Source organism: Camelus bactrianus, chromosome 26, assembly GCF_048773025.1.
Source record: "Camelus bactrianus isolate YW-2024 breed Bactrian camel chromosome 26, ASM4877302v1, whole genome shotgun sequence".
NCBI lineage: Eukaryota > Metazoa > Chordata > Mammalia > Artiodactyla > Camelidae > Camelus > Camelus bactrianus.
The window spans coordinates 19,999,082-20,021,474 of record NC_133564.1 but is presented as its reverse complement, the minus strand read 5'-3'; the positions used below and the strand labels follow the sequence as shown (position 1 = coordinate 20,021,474).

The following is a 22,393-nucleotide window of genomic DNA, read 5'->3' as shown; positions in this document are numbered from 1 at the left end:
AATGTATAAATGAATCACTCTGCTGTACACTAGAAATTAACATTGTAAGTCAACTATACTTCAAAAAAAATTTTTTTCCAGCAGTCACACTGAAAAGTCAAAAGAAACAGATGAAAATACTTCTAATAATGTATATTACTTAGCCCAATATATACCAAATATCATATCAACATGTAATCAATGTGAAAAAATTATTAATGATACACTTTTGCATGGTTTTATTGTACTAAGTCTTTGTATTTCTTCAGCGTCTGTCTATTTTACTCTTCAGTATATCTCAATTCAGATGAGCCACGAATCAAGTGCTCGAGTCACATGTGGCAAGTGGCTGCCATATTGGACAGCACAGGTCGAAATGATGAATTGAGAAGAGGTACTGGTGGAGTCTTTACAAGATAGGAGGCGTTCACTTAGGGTCTATAATCAATGAGAAATGCCATGAGCTGTTGAGAAGACTACAATAACTTGTCTTAACACGATGAGGATAGAGACCGGGGAGAAGGAGATGAGAAAGCAAGAGGAAGGCTGGTTTCTGTGATGCAGAATCAATGGACCAAGAGCAGCAGGACTTTGTGACTGACGAAACATAAAAAAGTAAAGAAGAGACGAATAAACAACAGTTTAAGGTTATTACCAGGACAATATATAACTTAAGGAGTACCAGAAGAATAAGAAGAAGAAAGTTGGAGAGAGAGATCGGTCCAAGGAAGAGACGGAATTTTCTTCAACCACATAATTTCAGGCGCTTGCAAGTTCATCTCATCGGAGACACGGTTTGGAGCAAGGATGAAAGATAAGGTCTAGCAAAGCAGCTTTTGAGAGCAACGCCATCAAGTTGGTTGAGACTTGGGAATGGATGACAACTAAAATTGTCAAGGTGGATGAAAATAAGAATGATTCCAGAATTTGATCTTGGGAGTTCCAGAGTAAGCAATGCAGGACAAAAAAGTTGTAAGGTTGGTAGGAAGAAAAATTAAGAGATTGTGAAAGCCAAGAGAGAAAATGATTTCAAGACAGAAAGGGACAGAAAGCAGAAGACAATTTGAGGTAGCTGAAAACTGAGGAAAGTCCTCTGGACATGGTTAGGAAGCCATCTCAGGAGCAGCGAGAACCTTTTGTCAAGGCTGGAGGGAAAAGAAGGATTTCCCGAGCTCTCTCCTGACCCCATGGCTTTCAAGCCTTGGAGCAAGAGGCTGACTGAAGATGTCTGGACTGAGAAGCCTGACTTTTTCCAGCAAATACAGTCCCAGAAGGAATCCCAGCTGAAGGAAAGAGAGACAAACCAACACAGAACGGGTGGAGCTCTGGGCGATTCTTGATTAATGGCCAATGTAAAGAAAACCCAGAAATGAGCCAAGTGACAGGATGTAGGGAAATTCATAGGGAGAGTACACAGCACCGAAAACCATTGCGAAACCGTTATTTGGTCTTTGTTAGAAGACAAGCAGAAAAATGTGAATTAAAAAGATAATTTGTCTTATAAGAACTTGTATTTTTTCCAATATCTTATTTCTTACCTTAAGGGATGGGCAAGTATGGAATGTGTCCAGTGGAAAGTTGCCTTTAAGTTTTTGCATATTTTTGAAAGGGAAGCGGAGAACAGTGGCCTGAAAGCACTTGAAACTCAAGTAGCCTGAACTCTGATCCAATATTTTTTCTCCTTCAAGCCGACTTATTCCATTATAATACAAGCATCAATATGCAGTATCTAGTCATTTGGAAAAAAAATTGGGGGATTTTAGCTTTGTCTTTGCTGAAATAGCTTGGGGATAATGGAGTCAAAATTAAAACTAATAAGAGTTAAGTCATTCAGTTCTGATAGTTAAGTAAATACCTTATTCATGGACACAAGATTTACTTTGGGTTGTATCTGGCAACTGTCAGAGTACAGGGTGTGGAATTTATTCGGCTACAAAAGTCCCTTGAAATTCCCTGAAATTTCATAAAAACTTAGGAGTTCAGACATGCACAAATGTTTCTGAAATCTTTGGAAGACAATGACCTAGATTACTTCTTGGGCTGAAAATGACGAAGTTGGATTTTCTGTTTCATTCCTAAGGAGGAATTTGACCTATGAAAGTGAAAAGTGATTGGGGTGCTTCACAAAGGGTGAGGTAGAAGGTGAGTGAAAACATTACTTAACTGGGAAGAAGATGCTAATTCTGTTCGTGTGGCAGGAATAGAGTAGTGCCAAAGGAAATGCAAATGAAGATATCAAAATAGCTTAAACCACATCAACTATTTTATTTCTAAATGTTCTAAGTTCCTTTGTCTCTCATGGTCAGTCTTAGAGACTCATACTAGATCTGTCGATGTCCTCTTATCCTTTCTACACCTGGACACATTTTAACAGTTGAAAAATAAGCAAAGATGAGATATGAGATACACAGTTAATCAATAATTTCAAACAGGGAAAGGAATATGTAAGTCCAAGAGTCTAGTGTGTCAAGATATTCATCAGACATCATGCTTGTTAGAAACGGCTTGTTCGTTTTTATCTAGAGATGAAATAGCATTTATTATTCACACGTGTGGACACACATCTCGTTGTTTCAGGAAGTACCAAAATCAGACGGGCAGATTACTAGATAAACTCAAAGACTGGTATTCTGACTAAATTGGCAGTTTCTAAATGTCAAATAGATTAGTTTATCCCCAATCATTGTGGGGCAACCTAATCACAGGCTGTCCCTTCACATTGTTTAAATAAAAATATGTTGGGGGATAATCTCTTAAAGAATAGCAACCTCTAAAAAAAAAAAGGTAAAAAAATGTAGATTGGTTTCCTCACCCTTTGAAATTAGACAAAACCTTGAGTCTCCACTCCTGCACACAATGCCTCGTAGCCTTTGTGGGGCTGAATGAATTCGGTGTCAGAGTGGACACTTCTCATTTTCCTCAAAGCCAGTAGTAATTATTTGCACAAGGATTCTGTTTTATACTGTAAAAATAAGTTTATGTTGACAGAGTCTCTATTACTTAGGGCATTTACCAGAACAGATACTACCCTTGTAGCCATGGTGCTATTTAGGGTTCCAGTTCTTTAATGGGATTCTTAAGGGCTTCATGAGGTACCTGAACTTCGGAAACAGTCATTGAGATTTTGCGCGTGTACCATTTTCTGCAGCCAAACCCAAACCTTTAATCAGATTCTCCAGGGATCACGTCTTAAGAATGACTTAGCATCCCATTAAAAATGTACGTGTACTGCATCAATATTACCAGTAGATGAATAAAGATGTTTACCACAATATTAAACAAAATAAGGTAGATCTTTCCATCAAACAAAAACAATAATATACACTCACCGTTCAATTCAGTGCCAGTGTAAGCCTCCTTTCGGATTAAAATTAACAGTTTCACATTGTGTCTTTAGTCTTATCAGAGGCTCCCAAAGTCAACAGCAGCGCAGTATGGGAAACCTTGGTTGTGTAACTTCTGCTCTTACTCTCTTGGAAACAGCGAATGGCATTTTCTTGCAGCCCACCCCCCATCATCAGAACCACCTATTCGCATCACTGGGATTTTCGAAACAGCAACCAAACACCGTAATAAACGGTGTACGGTTTTTACCGGTGAGGTGGCACTTATTTGACAAAGCACGCCCGTCTGGGTTCTGTCTATCACGACCACTGTTGTATTTTACTGTCATTATTTTCTTATGTACAAATTCTTCTCAGAATAAAGAGTTAGTAAACCGAGGACAAAAATCCCACTTGGAGGAATTCCGCTTAGAAGCCGTCTGGGAGATGTCCCTGACGCCGGGTCCTCCGAGGAGAGCAAGAATCACCGACCCCGCGGTTCGCCCTGCGGCAGAGCCCGGCTCCCCTCGCCCCCGGAGCTGCCCGCCCGCGCCCACCGGCCGAGCCCCACGCCGAGCCCTGGGCGAGCGCACGCCCACGTGTGCCCGCGCTCCGGACAGTACACGGACCCCGCGGCGCTGCGGCCGGACGCCGCCCACCCCGAGGATTGGCCGGCGCAGCCCGGGCGGTCCGCGCGGGAGGAGGGCTCGGGTGGGGGTCGGCGAGCGCGGGGGAGGGGAGGGGAGGGAAGGGAGGAGGTGAAGGGGGCGGCGCCACACGGCCCGGGCCGGCCCCGCCCCCGGCGCGGCTACACTAGCGGCGCCCACGTGCCCAGCCTGCCTTCTGCAGCGCAGCGACCCGGGCGCTCCTCTCCGCGCGCAGCAGCGAGGCGGCGGCCGCTCCCTCAGCCTCCCCGAGCCGCGGGCCCCGACGCGCTCCAGCCGCTCGCCCACCACCGCCCCCTCGGCGCGGCCCTCGCGCTGCCCCAGTAAGTTGCCAAGTGTCCGGCGGCGCGGCGGGGCCGGAGGGGGAGCGGTGGGGCGGGGGCGCCCAGGGCCGCGTCCAGCTGCGCGCAGCTGTCCGGAGGCCGCGCTCCGGCCCCTCGGAGACAGGGAGTCCCCCGGGCTGCGCCTCGGCCCGTCTGGCCGCCGTGCTGGGTCGCGGGAGCTGGGTCGCTTTGGCCACGCTTGTCCTCAGGGGCCCAGGGCACCCCTCTGCAGAAGGGCTGGCAGGCTCCTGCCTCTGCACACTGGCGGGCCCCTGAAGTCGCCTGCCGCTCACTTGAGCTTCTTGGTTAAATATAGACCACCACTCGGAGCTCTGGAAGTCTTGTCACAGCGTGACCTGCCCGGGACTGGTGGGACAGGTAAAATGGCCCGTCGTGGTGTTTGAGGGTATTTTAAAGTAAATGGGTGCAGTTTTAACCCCCTTTGAGGTGGCTGTGCTTTTTAAAGCCTGTTTTGTGCAGTCTTCAGCCTTGAACTCCAAATGCCACTCTTGACTTTTAGGGAATCACTAAGCCCGTCAACCCCGGAACACCCGTTCCTCCGGAGAACTTTCTAACTTTTGTATATGCATATCCGATGCATGGAGTAATATAGTCAGAGACTGTAGCTGAAAGAGATTTAACAGAAATCCTCTCACGTAATAGATATAATTCCAAGTGGGAACAGAACCTAGATTTTAGGAGTAGAACGTTCAAATATTTCAAATACTCAAACTTTCAAATATGCGTGCAGAACTGTTTTTAAAAAGCATTTAGGTGACTCGTTTAGGTCTGGTAATAAGATTTATCTAGTCGTTTGTACAGAAACACTCATCCTTTTCATGAGGGGATATGGTCAGATTTTACTCAAGTTGAGTTTTCAGAATCCTGGCCGGGGACCTGAGATTCAAAGTTAGCATGTATGTGGCCTCTGAGTTGATACTTTTTCATTCTTGTCCCAGCCAGTCTTTAAAAATTCTGTCGCTTCTTTTCTCCCTCAGCATCAGTAATAATTAGCTGCTCAGGAAATTGCAAACATTTGTGCTTGTAGCGTTTTTTAAAAGGATGTGCAGGGCAAGACTATGCTAATTATATACTTAGGGTTGCTTTCTCCCTTTTGTAATAGTAAAGCTTTTTTCTTTAAATCGCACAAAAGTTTAACATGAAATGATTTCTCAGTGCAGAAGAACATATGCATTTTTTGTTTCTCCCTTTACTGAAAAGTTACCCTGGGTAACTCCGGGAAGCCACATTATTTCTTAGAATTTGCCAAGCTTCTTCCTTTACCCCTCTCTTGGTTTCCACCCTGTGCCTTGATTAGGGGGATGTCATTTACCTTAAGGCATTTTAATCTTTTTGGATGTGCCGTGGCCTTGGAGCCCAGAGTAAAACTGTGTGGTATCTGCAAGGATTCAATTTGCAGAATCCTTGGCCTCGTTTAGCACGCCAGTAAAGCCCTTTTGATTCCAAAGCCTCTAATCCTTATCCCTGGATTTAGAGGCTGGAAGGAGAGAAATGGTAGCTGTTGGAGTTTAGAAAGTCTGAGAACACTGGAGTTTTTCACCTTGTATCCTCATATGTTTTTGTCATCTGGACATATGTGTCTGAGGGATTTTTAAGTTCCTGTTTCTTGGTTTCCCCTGCAGGCCCACTCACCTTCTCCAAGTAGGGGTGCCTGGTCTCCATTCTAGATGACCCACCTCATTCTCAGGCTTCCTGGCTAGTTTATCATTGTTTCTCCTGGAGCCCTTGTCTGTGGCCACTTCTGCTTTTTCAGCCCTACTTTTTTTCAAATGGACTTTCCTTTGTAATTTTCCCTTGGTGACTTCATGATTTAGCCTAGTTTCCATCTTTCCTCTGTTTTGTTACACTTGCTTGCTGTTTCATGTATCCATATCTATCTACCTGTTTATGTATTTTTTTTTTAGTGTTCAGAGCCATCTGCTGGTTTCTTTCTGATGCCCTTCAGAGACCAACTTTCAGAGCAGAACCTTGAAAACAACCCTATGTTGCTATTTGTTTCATTGTTTCTCCAGATACGAGCACACTGATTTCATGGACTGGCTTCTTGAGGACTGTTTACTGCATGTCAGACATTTACAACAAAAGCAACATTTTCCGTTGAATGTATTTTCTGAATATTCACATGCTTAGTACAGTGTGCCTATTTGAATGTTTTGTCATCCAACTGAATACTGAAAAACTCAGTTAACTGAGATTTCAGTTACTTGATACCACGTGTTTAAATGGTTTTGAAAATCTATATGGTTAACTCATTTCTACACCTTAAATCTGAATATTCAAAGCCATGTAGATTTAGCCTTGATAAGAAGAAAAATTATGACATTGTTCTTTTCATTGTCTTCTGTTTAATAGCTTTTCATTCTACCGCCTAACACAGTGTCTGGCACATAACATGTGCTCTTTATTGTTGAGTGAATGCCACTGATTTTAGTGATTTGAGAAAGAGCATCACGTCTGTCTTCAAAAGTCTATTCCTGCGTTGAAAATTACTGAGTACCTACTCTGTACCAGGCACTGGACATCCAAAAGTAATTTTGGAGAGGTTCTGCAGTCATTTTTATATTTGGGAAACCTTCCATTGATGGATTTTAGGAGTAGTTTTTTGTTTTGTTATTTTATATAAAGCAACAGCACCTATAAACAGATGACTTTAATACTGTCTACCCCAAAAAGCCAGCAAGGAACACATTGTCTAAAACATGAAGATGGTTCTACTTACTATTTCATCATCCAAAGCGCATGGGCTTGGTGTTTTTATTTTACTGGTAGTTGCTAATTTGTCCTGACTCTTCTTTTATTTTCTTTCAATGGCCCTGCTGGCTGTTTTTGAAAAAGTGGTGTCTGTGGCTCTGGAAATGTAGATGCTATGGACACAACCAAACCAACAGCCGGGGGTTTATTCCCACCAGGCTGTCACAGCTAAGATTATCAGAGCATGCTTTACCTATTTTTCTTGTCCAGTTTGGGAAAAGTAATTGTTATATGTTAATATGTAGAAGCAAGCAGCACACTATTATTTTTCATGTGCTTATGGGCTCTTTGCAACTTTAAGTTGTTGTGAGAATGGTCTCTGCTGCCATCAAGTTAACCTTCTCATTGGTAAGTACAATTAGTATTGATTGGCTAAAGGTTTGAGTTAATGTGGTTTTTGTTTAAAAGTCTGGATTTGAATATGTGGGTCTTATCTCCTTTGTTTGTGTGTAGACTTTGGATGTTTCTCTTCTGAAAAGTCTCTGGTTCTCAGTTTTTCTGGTTGTTGTATGAATGTGAATACTTGTTGAAAGTTTCAACATTTCTTTCATTGAAGGTTGAATCATCAAGCTGGGGTGTCCTATGTGATGACTCAGTGTTGCACGTGTCATGCACGTTTTTAATTTTATGTCTTCTCCTTATCCTGCTACAAAAAATAAAAAGATTAAACCCATATGCCCACACCTATTCTAGTACTGCATACTAGCACCTCTCTTCAGAACTTGAGCATCGCCTGGGATTCAGCAATGAGGTGGATGATACAAGAATATTTCATAACCTTTCTTCCAGGAGTTTAAAAAAAAAGCCATGACTGTTGTATTCATTTTTGGAATATTTTGTGAATAATACACAACAAAGAACTTCTATGTTTCTTGTTGATTCTTGCTAGTTTTTCCCACAGTTGTGGAGAAAATTCTTTCCTTAGCCCACCCAGGCTTCATTAAGGCTCCCTGGGCCTTCATACAGTTATACTCGATTCAATGCTGTTCGTGCCGTCAAAGCCTGCTTCCTTCCAGTGGAGACCTAGTGATCACAGAGCTTGATGTCACCACGGATGTTGAATGATGCTGTAATGAAGATGTTCTCATTTTATACTTCTCCTGTTGCCCCCCCCCTTTTTTTTCTTTTGGTCAGATTTTAAGATAAGTGAATCTTTCCACTTAAAAATTGATGCTTGTCTCTTCCAAAAGCCAAGTAATAACATAAACCTTCAAGCTCACTTTTTATTCATTCTACTCCTGTGTGGGCAGAAAGATGTTATGTGAGTTGGTGCCTTGATCCTAATTAGAAGAAAAAAGTTAGTTGGTTAGGGTCTTGTCTTGATTTGGCTCTAGATATCTAGCTGTCATCTTGTAAATGATGATAATGATGCTAGTCGCTAGTGTTTATATTGAACCGTAAGGAAAAACATGGGTTATCTTTGCATGTTCAGCCTTATTTGTTTACTCCCTGAATATGAACTCAGGGCAGATTTTCAGAATGCAATTCAATTTCTACTTTTAAAAAATCACACCAAAATCTCTAGAACTGGAAGTATATTTGAGTGGTAGGGGTGGAAGTCATCTCTGTATCACATGCAAAGTGTATTTTTTCAAAGCATATGAATTCTGTGGGTTGTCTTCCCCGCAACCCTGTTCATCCGGTCTGGTTTCTAAAAGAATGTATCCATTTGGTGGAAACAATTGAATTTGATTTTTGTGAATCTAGTATTCAGAATTTATAGTTTTTAGCAATTGTATGTGCAACCAAATTACTGAGTACTGTTTTGATGCATTGGGATTCCCTTGGAATAGGTAATGTGACTTTGATCTGAAGAATATCCTAGAAGATCATCTATTTGGAGTCTTCCATGATTGAAGGCTAGTTAATCCATTTTGGATGAATGTGTGTGTTGTAAATATAGATGGCCCAGATCTAGAGTCTGTGGAGAACCAAAAAATAAATCAGTGACTTGGTCCCTGTCCCCTCGGCACTGACCATCAACAAAAGGGTTGACGAGTGCACACGCCATGGGGAGAGAAGGATAAAGCTGCCGTCGGAGCCATACCCTGAGCTGAGGGATAGTAGCTGAGAGAGGACAGTCTGTACTAAACTTCTCTTTGTTTAAATGTGTGTTGTGTTCCTGACGTAGACTAAATGCCCTGTCAATCACCATCACAGTTACTGTTACTGCTATTAAAACCATGATCACCCTTCCTCCTCCAGTTGCTCTTTGCTGAAACTTGGATCACTTGGACTTAAATGCTGGCTGAGCTTTTATGCACCAGAACTTGCATTTGGGAGGGTGATAATACCTATTAATCATTTGGCAGAATTGCCTGTCATGTATTATCCTGGGACTCAAGAAAATTATGATGTTTAACTGCAAATTCAAACGATTCTGAAGGGTCTTAGAGGAAAGTAAAAACAAATTAGGAGATTATATTTTAGGTGAAAAATTTGAAGAATAAAGTCTTTCCAAAAATGCAGTCAAGTTAAGAACATGGGATTATCATAAACTCTCACTCTGACGGTTGTTACATTGGTTAAGCTTGATACATTTACACACACTTAATGAGTTTAAAACCCATCAGGGACCTTGTCAGGCATGGAAAGATCAGGAGAGGTCTTCAGCCATCCGTTCCACTTTCCCTTCTCCTACAAGAGTCCCTCTGAATATACGAAAGCGGACCCCGTCTAGCTGCAACACTAGTTTAATGTTGATTCCAGTCTTGGCCTTCAGCTTAGAATGGACAAGAGACTGATTAAAAAAAAAAAAAAGCTGGTAACTGAAGAGATAATTTCTATTCCACGTTAGAGAGGGAAGAGTCCTTTTGGAAGGAAACGCATTCAGTTCAGTGTCCTACCATTGACCTAGTGGAAGAAAAAATGTTTTAAAAGAAACTGTATAACTGAAAATATATTTACTGTCATGTTCAATTCTTGTCTCACTCAGCTCTCCTGTTATGCAAGTAAGGTTTCTGTGAAGACACAGAGCTGGGCACCACTGCTTCATCTTCCAGGTTTAGGGTCTTGTAAATGTACCTTTTGAAAAAACATCTGAGAATTGTTCCTGAGAGCCGGTGGATGTAGGGGAACAGGCAATTGATTTCCATCCTCAGTCTACTAGGCAAATCTATATTTAAAGGCACCCTGGGGTGAATCCATTTCTATGAGGGAAAATCACTTCGCAAGGTTTTTATTTAGTGGACCTCAGATGCTCAGAATTCCATTAACCATAATTCTTTATTTGCAGGACACTTTGTTATGCCATTATTGGCTCACATATGGCCAATAAATATTACCCATTTAAGATTCTTGGGCCGGGTGGTAGGTGGATATCATAGTATTATTTTAAAATAATATATGAATAAATGAAATTTAAAATAAATTTCCCCTAAATAAGTCAGTAAATAAATTTTTTACAAATTCTCTTTAATGTTTTTTCCTTTGAGGAGAGAATATCTGTATTGAATGAAGTTTTCCTTTCCTTCAGGAAGACAGCTTTCTTCAGTGATTTTTTTTTTTCTTCGTAAAATTCCATGATGTTCTGGGTCTCTTGAAGCAAAGGGTACTTATATTTTTGCAGGGGGCTCATAGTCCACAGGATGTTTGCAGTTTGCTTAGGTGCTTGTCCTGATAAAAATCCAAATGAAAACTTCCTGATAGTTTGGATCAACTTGAGTATGAATTCCTCTGGGAAAAGCCTGTGCCCCCCCCCCCCCAAAATTCAGGCTGCTCTATATAGACTTTCTATCTGCTTTAATGATCATATTAAACATAATACAATTTTATATTTGTGTTTGAATTCAACACCAAGTTTTAAGTGATTTCTTTAATTCTGTTGTAATTTGGGCAATTGTTTGGGAGACATTTTCATGAGACTGGGGTGAGCATTGACACCCTGTCCTGAGGGCTCTGGAACACTGTAAAGTGCTTGGGCCACAGTCAGAACTTACCTTTGTTCCCTGGCAGCCTGTGCAGGAAAACAAAGTCAAATTGACTGTGATTACTTAGGCAGAGTGAGATTGCTGTTTCAGTTTTTAGGTTTGACGGTTTTGCATTGATCTGGGCTTTTAGGAAGGGGTTGACAGAAGGGGTAACAACCTTCATCCAAGTTAAAACCTACGGAGAGTTCAGTGTTTTCATCCCTTTGAAATTACATGGCCCTGCTGAGCTTTTCCATGAGCCTCGGTGCCTGGAGTAAATACTGAGCACCAGCTCCACGCCCGGGGAGGCTGCGCCCGCAGTGGTGAGTGAGACGCTGGTGGGGCTCCCACTGTAGTCTCGAGCTTCATGGTGCTCAGAGTTACTGCTTTCCTCTCTTTGGCTTTCTAAAATCTGTATTGTTTACATAAACATATTTGGAGGAGAAAGTCAAGGTCATGTTCTTCTTCATAGAACATATTAATGTTAACAACATGAGGGCAGTGCTGACTGAGCAGTCTGGAAATTTAACTTTGCAACTCCTGAAAGACTGAACGAGTGACTCAACTGGGAGAATCCAACAGATTCAGGTTGAAAGAGAAAAGATTACATCGACTTACTGTCTTTTCTAATGAAAAGCTTCACGACAAGTTCATACAGTTCTGATCAACTGTATTTGAACTAATGGTACTTGTAGTTCTTTGATACACAGAGAAGGTACTCCTCCTCCTTTATTAGTCTTTTTATTCTGATAACATTTCTACTCAGTGGAAGAAAGAAGAACCACACATATGCATGTGACGTGCCCCCACCCCAATAATTTCTTGTAAATTTCTGGGAGTTCAAGGATCCCTGAATTCTAACCAATGGATGCCCAGGGTTTCTGGAACCCAGGATAAAAACCCTGCAATTCAGAAGCCAGCAACTGTTGGGACAGCTATCTTAGGAGGCAATCCTTTGGGGCAGGATGGGGCCTTCTTGGTCATACCTCTTTTCCTCTTGTTGATAAAAGATTGCTTTGGCCTCCAAGGAGGAGCTGAGAACAAGCTCAGGGGTAGGTGTGGTCCTAGGGAGCTCCAAGTTAAGGAGCTTGGACAATAAGGCAATGATGACTGTTCCCATTTGTGTACGGTGGAAGCAGTTCCCTGGCCTCAAAGGAACACGATGGACTTTAGTTGTCACCAGTGTCGAATTCCTCCAAAATTCCCAGAATTCTTTCCTCCAAATTCTGCTGTTCACAGATTTCAATGTCTACCTACGGACCAGGAAATCTGATTCTAAGTTTAGCTGAGATCATCTTAACTGAGTAATTATAAATATGCACACAGATGGGAAGGAAAAAAAAATAAGAATAATCAACGCTCTCTTTTCTTACCTAAAATTGGAGCATCTTTAGAGTGACATTTGAAATCCAGCCTTATGGCTCAATGTCATTCTGATGTGGATCCTCTTGTAGAAATCTCTGGAATTTCATAAACTTACATTTTAATAGAACTACAGAGATCATAGTAAAGACAGAAGCATCACTGCAGAGCCTTGTCAGTTTTCGTTAGTGTAGAGTAACTGAAAGCTTTCCCCTCTTACATGTCACGTCTTTGTGACCACGTGCCTGATGAGTAGCAGCAAGGCAAAGTGAAGGACTGTTAAGTTGGCTTCTGTACTGAAATTCCTATCTTTTGCAAAACTTGCTTTATAAGTGGCTAAGATCTGAAATGTTCTGTTGCAGAAAGCCCTCTTTTAAATGCATTACATTTGTGACCTCGTGGTTGTGTAGGTGGAGCGGGACTTGTGTATGCAGCGTTCATCCAGCAAATAGCACAAAGCACATTTACATGCCATGGAGAAACACAGTGGGCGTTGATAAAAATTTGTAGTACTAGAGCTTTGAAAACATATCCTGGGCTGGGGCCTGTTTTAAACTGTCCTGAAACTTAGAATTTCACCTTTAAAACAAAAATCACTTTTTCGCTAGATGATAATACATGGATAAGGCACAGCACCCTGGAAATTTGGTTAAAAATGGTGAGACACTTGTGATAGCTGGTTTTGTTTTCCATGCTGTAAACTTAACAGAACATGGAAATCTGTCTCGTGGGCCATTTCTGAAGCTTTGGAAGCTTTCGCCTCCTCTTTTTATAGGGTAAGAAATTGAGATCTTAAGAGTCATAGCTCATCTGAGGGCAGACATCTAGGGGCAGAGTTAGGACTGGATTTCAAGCATTTTGACTTAGCCAAAGCACTGATTTATATCAGGCCATTCTGCTTTTGTGAAAGCAGGTCATAATCACTATAAAGCACTACTTACATGGTAGGCATTTTGTACGTGGGGCTCAAAATACAATTTTAACTTGAAAGTTTTTAAATTTTTAAGTTTCTTGGAAAGTAACGTATTTGAATAAGAAAGACATTTTAGTAATAGTGAAATGCATATGATATGAACAGTTTTATTAAATAGCATACTTTTCGCCCAAAAATGAAAAAAATGTAATCTTAGCCTATAAATAAAAAAGACTTTACACGTGGGTTCTAAGCCATCTAAAGTCCTTAGGATTTATAGCTGGTAAGTGGTGCTGTTAAACAAGGTGTTTGGAGTGCTGTTGTGCTATCTTTAGGAAAAAAGCTGAATTTTTACTTTTTTCTGATTATCATAGGTAACAGATGGTTTGCACTTAGTTCAGTGAACCAAACAAAAAAAGAACAGAGTTTGCATAAAATTTCTGTTGATAGTGCACTTTATCTCACTGAAATGGATCTTATGAACTTTCTGGATAATGAATAGCATATTTACATTATTCTGACCTTTTTTGCTACAGAGCACACAAAAAAATGTGAAGGACAAACAACCCAGCATTATCATTTTTAAAGTTGTTCTTGTGAGTTATTTAAGTTATTTTTCTCTTCTAACTGCATTGCTAACTCTGGGTATGTTGCGTGCTCTGACTGCTTCTAAAACTGATAAATTGTTTCAGTGACTTTCAAAGTGAAGACACTATTTATCTCCTTGAACTACTGGAAATAGTAGTAAATTAGTTTTTATAAAGATTTTAAACCTTAAAGCCTCAAGAACCCACGTCATCTGGCTGATCCCAACTTTGAAAGAACTGAGTACAGTTGCAATCTAGTGTTTGATTGATTCCCCATCACCAGCCAGTTCAGAGTGGTTGGTTAATGCTGGTGTGTGGTGGCGAAAGGGGGAGTTGATGGTGGCATAAGGTGGGCAGGATGGTGTTACTGATGTGGCGGAAATTGACTAGTGATGAATACAGGTGGCAGCTGTGGCAGTTGGTACTGATGGTAATTGAAGGTTCCAGCCTCTTCTGTTTTAGGGACGGGCCTTTGTCACATAGAATTTTAATTCACCACATAGTAGACCAGAGGAATCAGTAAAGTTGAGCTATATAATTTCACTTCTAACCTTGTATGTGTGAATCAGAATTCAGACTGTTTTCAGGAATTGGAAGAAAAATGCTCATTTTATTGAACTAAGTGTAATTTCTATTGAGTGAGATAAAAGGGGAAAAAAGAATGCAAAAATCTTTATTTTTTGCTTCCCCACCCCCCGCCAAAAAGATGTATGTAGAATAATGTTTAAGGCAAAGAAGGTAATTTTTCTCTAGTATTCTCTTTAACAGAACTTCTACTGCAGTTATTTCCTGAATTTTCCACATCTTTAAAGGTATAATATACGGGTTGCTAGTTTTAATAAATCATGAGATTCTAGGCTCAGAAGAAACCTATACATTTCATTTCAAGCAGAATCATGCCTAACCATTCCTCGTGGGTGTGGGTCACATGTAAGAGTGAGCTGGAGGTTGTATGTATGCTGACAGCTGCAGAGAAATCAAAATTTCCTAACTAGTATCATAAATGACAGTATTTTCTTTTTTTAATTGAGTTATATTCAGTTTACAATGTTGTGTCAGTTTCTGGTGTATAGCACAATTTTTCAGTCATCCATGAATATACATGTATTCATTTTCATATTCTTTTTCACCGTGAGCTACAAGATCTTGAATATATTTCCCTGTGCTATACAGTATAAACTTACATATCTATTCTATATAAGTATTTTCATATTTTAAAAAATATTGGGACTATAACTGTAGAAAACAATCAGCATTTTCTCCTTAACTTCTTGATCCCCAATACTAACTGTTGGTTTTTTTTTCCCAACTCTTTATTTTAGTGCTTAGGAGAAGAGGAGCTTAGAGCATCAGAAGACCCCTTAAGTTCCTTTCCTGCTCTATAAGAAAAACAACAAGTAGCCCATTCTCAGTTATTTTTCCCTAGGTTTTCCCACCAAGAGCTTCTTGACATCTCTTCTGACCACACCCAGTGTGAAGCCACTCACAAATGCTAGAGGCCCTGATGTGTAGCTGAGAGGTCCTACGGTGGTGGCAGCTGGGGGCTGTTGAGGATAATGCAGTTTATAGTCCAGAGCATTTCTGGTAGGCTCCAGGTTTTCTCCTCCCTCCTCGCCCTCCTCTGCCTTCAGCTTCCTCCCTCCACCTCCTCCCTCCTTCTTATTTTTCTTCTTCTTTTACTGGGACGTGTGAATGGGCACACGATCTAGTTAAACCTGAGCCTAGTTTTCGCCAGAGACCCATCAGTCAAGGCGGACCACGCTCTGGTGTCTCCCTTAACTGGCTGTTGTCCTTGGCATGTATGTTGTTTTCTTCTTTGGACACGATCGGCCTTGAAGAGCACTGCTGCGTGCACCTGGCAAAGGCTTCAGGAGCACAGTGGGGTGTGTGTGTGTGTGTTGTAGAGGGTGGGGACCACTCATCGGCCTCTGCTTTGTGGCACAGGAGCGGAACCCTGCCTTCCTCCTGTCCCAAATCATCTCCCTACCCTCCCTTTCCCTCAGTCCTGACTCAGGATAATTGGCAACTGACTTTAGGATAATTGGCAACCTTCTCAGAACTATGAAAGCAAACCCAACAGTGGATACAGGGAGTAATTCTGTAACTTTTTAGAAAAAGCTGTGTCTTCGATTCATTTGTGGTGTCACGTTAATTTTGCGTGGAAGAGCACTTTGTAGTTACTCTGAAAGAGGGCCACTGTTGTGTTTTCTCAAGACGTCAGCCTCTCTGTTAGTCATCTCTTTTTAGTCATCGCTTTTCTGAGTAACTTTTAAATGGGGCTGGAAAGGGCTCAGTTCATAATCTGAATTAGAGTAACGGAGCTACTCCTTTTTGAAACCCTGTTGTTACCAGTTACTACATTTGTTAGTGTAAAAATTATTCACAGGGTAGAATTTGGTGACTTTGTAGTCAAGTAACACTATCTCTGAAGCATTAATCGTCATGTGTATATTAAAATTATTACACTTAAAAAAAATCTACAGGCAGGAGATATTTTAGATCAGCATTTTCAAGGATAATAACCATTTTATATGGACTTACTGTTTTTTCAAACAAAATTTAATATCTTTATATAAGCTATTAATACATACCTAAATACAGTATGTTTTTAAAATGAAATCATATGTGTATATAGCTGTATTCATAAAGTAAACTAATCAAAAATGATACAGCAGCGATAACAGCAAGTCCGAAAACAAATGAAGATATTCCTCTGAATTCCATGTTTCATTGAGCGTCAAAACCCACCAGCCTTTTAGTCCTTTTCTTGTACTTTGTCTCCACATTCTCTGCATCGGGTTGGATCCTGGATCTTACATCACTTTCTGTGTGACGTTCTCCACAAGTGTATATCATTGGTTGCTGCTTTGGTGGTCGAACATCCTGCTGGATGTCTGTTATCATTCCCACATAGCACAGAGAAACTTTTATGCTTCCAAACAGATTCTGGCTCGCTGCACTGTCCTATGTGGGCTTAACTGTTAAAAGGTGCTAAACTGGGGGCATTACAAAGACTAAACAAGAACCCTCGTTGTTGAAAAAATTTTCCATTTGCAACTTAGGCTCTGAAAGTTAGAATTTAGAGAGTTGGAACCCATATTGGGGCCACCAAAGTTCATGTCAATCCACCTCTAGACAAACTGTGACATATGGCACCAATTATTTCACGGCATTGTTTGCCCTTAAGGAAACGAAATCTTTGGTTCATTGACCGAAAAATAAACTTTATAATTTTTACCGTTATTTCTTTGAAAATATGTGGCCACTCTAGTTATAGAATGCTCACTCGCCAGGTGCAGAACTTTTCTGTGTCCTTACAGACACAGATTTTTAAAAGGACATGTTCTTTGAGCTCTTGTAACTTACATTCTAGGTCAGGCTTATTGGTGTCTCTGTGCCTAGAGCAGAATAACAAGTGACATGACTTTTCAAAGTCCTACAGACATAAAATTCCAGTATCTGTCATTGAAAAGTACAGTCATCTTCGGTATCTGCAGGGGATTGGTTACAGGATGCACCTGGATACCAAAATCTACGGATGCTCAAGTCCCATAGTCAGGACTCTCCGTCCGAGACCCAGCAACCAACCGTGGATCGTGTAGTACTGTGGTATTGACTGAAATAATCCACGTGTAAGTGGATGCGTGCAGTTCAAAGCTGTGTTGTTCAAGAATCAACTGTAGAACCCCAAGTAGTTCTGGAGTTAAATATATATTGCCTTTCTCAACACTGTTAAAGTGTTGTTGTTTTTTTTTAATTAAAATTTTTTAAATTGTGGTAACTTACACAGAACAGAATTTACCATCTTAACCATTTTTAACTCTGCATTTCAGTGGTGATCATTCACATTGTTGTACCACCAATCTCTCACACTTTTTCATCTTGTAAAACTAAAACTCTGTACTCACTAAACACTGATTCCCCGTTTCCTTCTTTCCCCATCCAAGGCAACCATAACTCGATGAATGTGACTACTCTTAGATACCTCGTATAAATGGAATCATACAGTATTTGTCTTTTCATGACTAAGTTATTTCACTTAACATAATGTCTTCCTTTGTGTTGTAACATGTGTCCGAATTTCCTTCATTTTTAAGGTCAACCAATATTCCACTGTATGTGTACACTACGTTTTGTTTTTATCCATTCATTTGTTAAAGGATACTTGAGTTGCTTCCACCTCTTGGGTAATGCTGCAGTGAACGTGGGCGTGCAAATATCTGAGTCCTGCTTTTAATTCTTTTGGGTATATACCCAGAAATGGAATTGCTGGATCATATGGTCATTTTATGTTTAATTTTTAAAGGAATTCCTGTACTGTTTTCCATAGCAGCTGCACCATTTTATATTCCTTCCAACATTGCACAAGGGTTCCAGTCTCTCCACATCCTTGCCAACACTTACTATTTTCTGGTTGTTGTTTTTTTTAATAGCCTTCCTAACAGGTGTTAAAGTGTTTTTATAGTTTAAAGTTTGCTTTAAACTAAATAAAGCAAACAAACAAGCAAAAAACCAAAATGAGGTGTTTTAATTTCATTCACACAAAAAGAAATTTAAAACCTTGCCTGGTTATTTTTCTGAATTTTTAGAAGTTTCCCTTTGTCTCAGGATACATTGCCTTTTATGCACATCTGCATAATAGTGTAGGTCACAGAGGAAAATCCTGGGCTCATCTCACCTCACAAACAGCGTGTAGATAACAAAGACACCTAATAGTCTTGAGTCTTCCCTGCAGGACTACATGCTCTGCCCTTATGGGATTGCTTGGGAGCAGAAGTACTTGTGCACATGCGTGAGGCTTCCTTGACGTCACAGACTCTCCCACTGATTTTACCCCAGTTCTCTGGGTCCAAGCATGTGATACAAATGAATGAAACAGGTTAGTGCAAGGTAGTAAGGAATGGTGGGGAACTGTGGGCAACCAGAGAGTAATCCATTTTAAAAATACTATGTGCCCCAGAGCATACATTGGAAATTGGAATGAGGGACTGATAAAATAAAAACGTTTATAAAGAGCTCGGCAGAGTTCCTGACAATGTGAGAAAGTCCCATCTGTGGAATTAAGCTGCAGTCCAGAAAACCCGCATTTGTATTCTAGATCTCTTTAACTATGTCAGAACATCCTGGCATATAAAGTAATTCCAAATCTGTCCCTTCTTAAAAATACACGCGGCGAGGAAGAGGTTGGGAAATGGACATACAGCAGCTGGTGATGGGAGGTGACTCCCTGCAGCTCTCTCATTGCAGAATGACTTCAGTTTTCCAGATTCCCCGATTCTCTTAAAGATGCTCTGAGCAGAAGCAGGACTGACTCTTGGTGGAATGTCATTTCCCTGTTTCCTGATCCTACATTCACCTCTTAGGCTAGCTTCACCATCCTTTCCTTCAGCCAAAACTGTTGTCTTGTAACAAGGATCAACTGCAGCCTCGTCTCTGAACAGATTCTACTTTTTCAAATTATGAATCACAACTTCCCTAAGTGTTGGAAGCGGGCCAGTCATGAGGATAAAGGCAGTGGAGACTGACAAACTGCAGAAATGAGAAAGCTAAAAATCTCCTGTTTGTGTATCTGAGTATTCGCAGTATTTAACGCTGTCACAGTCTGGCTACGTGGGTGAATGAGAGAGCTTTGCTTTTCTGGTGCTGTGGGAGATTGTTTTCTGTATGATGGGGGGGCATACCAGGAGAGGTTGTTAATACCTGCTATTTAGAATTAAATATTCCATACCAGGGGTACAGGGAAAGGGGGAGAGAAAGAAATTACAGTTGTTAACACTAAAATAGACTTGTTGCATCAGGTGAACCTTTAAACTTAAGGAAAATTTACCAAATCAGTATTTAATTGATCTGAACAGTGTATAGATATGTAATGGTATAAAACCCCTGGACATTTTTTCCAAAGTCATCAATGTTATGATGACATACTTTGTGGGTTTTTTAATTTTCTAGTCACTGTAAACTTACATGATTATCACTTTTTTGAAAGATGAGGATGTTGAGTGGGGTGGGAGGTTTGGGCAGTATGGACTTTGGTGTAAATGACCTGCCTATTTTCTGACTACTGGTTTTTATTTATGCAGAGAATCATGAAAAATTTAGTTTATCAGCCACAAAAAAGAAATCGTATCGTTAAATCATAGAATCTGAGCTGGCAGATACTTTAGCTAATCCCTTTTGACTAAACCTGGTTCCCCAAATTTCTGAATCGTTCTGAATCACCTGTCCTCTGTGTACAATGACAGAAATCTGACACCTTTGTTAGCAGGCAGCTTCTAAGGGGTAGGAACCCTCTTTATTAGGGCGTTTTCTGTATTTTACTGGGTTGATATCTTACTCTTTTTTATTGAAGTATAGCTGCTGTACAATATATAAGTTACAGGTGTACAATGTAGTGATTCACAATTTTTAAAGGTTATTCTCCTTGTATAGTTATGAAATACTGGCCATATTCCCTGTGTTGTACAATATATCCTTGGAGCTTATTTTAATATCTTACTCTTTCTGTATTATATCCTTTATTTGTAGTTTTGTCTTCTAGTATAAATAGGGATAGAGTCATTGTCTTCTTACCCCTTGCGATTCACATATTTGAAGACAGCTGTCATCTCTTCTGTAAGTCTTTTTCCCCTGAGAGTAAAAAGAAGCGAAAAATGTAGAAATATGACCAGCTTCTGTTTCTAAAGCCCTTTGCTATTTGCCCAACACTTTTCTTGTTAACTTAAACCCCTACATCACTTCTGTAAGTCTGTGTCAAAGATGGAAAGACCGAGAACCCCTTGACTTGCCCAGATCCATGGCTAGTCACTCTCAGAGCTTCCTGGCTGGGCTCCGAACAGGGTTCCCTCTCTGGGTCCCAGTTACATCCCTGCTTATTGTAGCTGAACACCTGCAATGTCTTTAACTGTCTTCAAGTCATGACATGGTTTCCAGACCCCTCTCCCTATCCTGGTCGCTCTTTGCTGGACGTACTTGGTCAGCATTTAAGAAAAAGAGGGCAGCTACAGCCAAGCATCCATCCACTCAGGAAATATCTGAGTGGGAATCCTCTTTCAGTTGTTTTTCTTTCTCCTCAGAGGATGGTCTCAAGTACTTTTTCCTTTTCCTTTTTCATTCTTTCTCCCCCCGCCCTGCCACAATATCCAACACTACAGGAACAGTATCCTGCAAGTCCATCGATTCTGTTTCTCTTCAGTTTGCTATATTGAGGCGGATGATGTAATCGCTCGCTAACGTTGGCTTTGAACCAAGCTGTGGCGACGGGCTTCTTTCCTTAAGGCGCACGCTGGATAGTATTTCATCTCAGTTTAGAATGTGGACTTCATAAGCAGACTATTTATTGGCAGACGACTGCCTGTGCTTTGCTTTCAGGATATGGTAGTTAACACTTTGCTCACCAGAGTGCTCTGTGTCCTCCAGCCGGGGTTCATCTCGGGAAACCTTGAGCTCGAGAAGACAGACAGACTTCATGCTTGTCTCTGTGGTGGCACAAACCGATAATAAAACTGCAGTGGCTGTTACAAGATAGAAACATTGTGAGACGATTCCATTGCTTCTGTGTCTTACTGTGGAAAGTCAGACAGACTTGACTTTGTATCCTGACTTTGATACACACTAGCTGATCCTTGTCCTCCTAAGCTTTGGTTTTCTCATCTGTAAACTAGAGATAGGAATAGGACCTGCCTCGTTGGGCTGTTGGGTAGTTTAGCTGGGCTAGTATAGGCAGTGCACTTAGCTCACCTCCCGAAACCTAGGATGCTCTTGACAAACGTGAACTCTCAGTAGTAGTGGCGGAAGTAAAAGTCATAGCGGTGATAGTATATTTGTGTATATTTTATGAACGTATCTCATTCCAGGAATTCCCAGAACTCTTCTTAAATTTTAAATTGACGATTGAATTTTCTTTAAGCGATATCACGGAAAGTCTCGCTCTTCTTTTGTATTCCTGCTGCGTTTTCTCTCCCCTGGGTAACTGCAAGTCTCTTGTCTCTGTATCCTGTTTCTTCCAGCTCTGCCCCCCCCAGGCTAGCCTCATCTGAGGAGTCAGCGGGCTCTTCTTTCGCCTCTGACGTCAGTGCTTGTTTCCGATTGCCTTGCAGCTCCTTAATCTTTGCTTCAGACCCTTCAGACTGTTTCTCTTACTTTCCCCCCTGCATCTCCATTCATTTCAAGGTCACTTAGAGAAAGAAGATGTGAGTCTCTCCAGGTCTTCTGAATAAGGGTGGCCAGATTTCTGAAACCAATGTTCACACTCAGTTTGCCAAGCTGACTCTTTCTGATTGCTTAAAATATTCTCTTCTCCATAAGGCCTTCTAGACTGATCCAAAAAGAGCCCCCCTCTTCCTCTTTTAAGAACCTTGGTAATGAATCCAGCATCACTGCCTCCCTGTGGAGCATTTGATAGATTGAAACATCTTATTCTTCAACAATGAATTGGGGGAAATGAGAGTTTTTCTCTAAGAAGGAATTGTTAGTGATTATCATAGTGAAACACATTGTTAGTGATTATCATAGTGAAACACATATATTAATGCTATATTATATTTCATTTTGAATGCTATTTG

General features: G+C 40.8%; 2 protein-coding genes and 1 pseudogene across 5 annotated transcripts in view; 1 reads left to right on the top strand and 2 right to left on the bottom strand.

Moving 5' to 3' along the window:
* MTMR7 (myotubularin related protein 7) overlaps positions 1 to 3,871 on the bottom strand; it is a 131,738-nt gene extending 127,867 nt beyond the window's left edge. The window contains exon 1 of the mRNA XM_074353502.1: positions 3,309 to 3,871. The gene's annotated coding sequence lies outside the window, so the exon portion shown is untranslated. The remainder of the gene's footprint in view (positions 1 to 3,308) is intronic.
* A 242-nt stretch (positions 3,872 to 4,113) lies between these two features.
* Positions 4,114 to 22,393, top strand: part of SLC7A2 (solute carrier family 7 member 2) — a 61,010-nt gene continuing 42,730 nt past the window's right edge. The window contains exons 1-2 of one of the 4 annotated variants that reach the window (XM_074353504.1): positions 4,114 to 4,290; positions 4,607 to 4,668. The gene's annotated coding sequence lies outside the window, so the exon portion shown is untranslated. The remainder of the gene's footprint in view (positions 4,291 to 4,606; positions 4,669 to 22,393) is intronic. The other 3 variants (XM_074353505.1, XM_074353503.1, XM_074353506.1) reach the window with 3 other exon arrangements.
* On the bottom strand, positions 15,882 to 17,257 carry LOC141575106 (DNA-directed RNA polymerases I, II, and III subunit RPABC4 pseudogene; annotated as a pseudogene).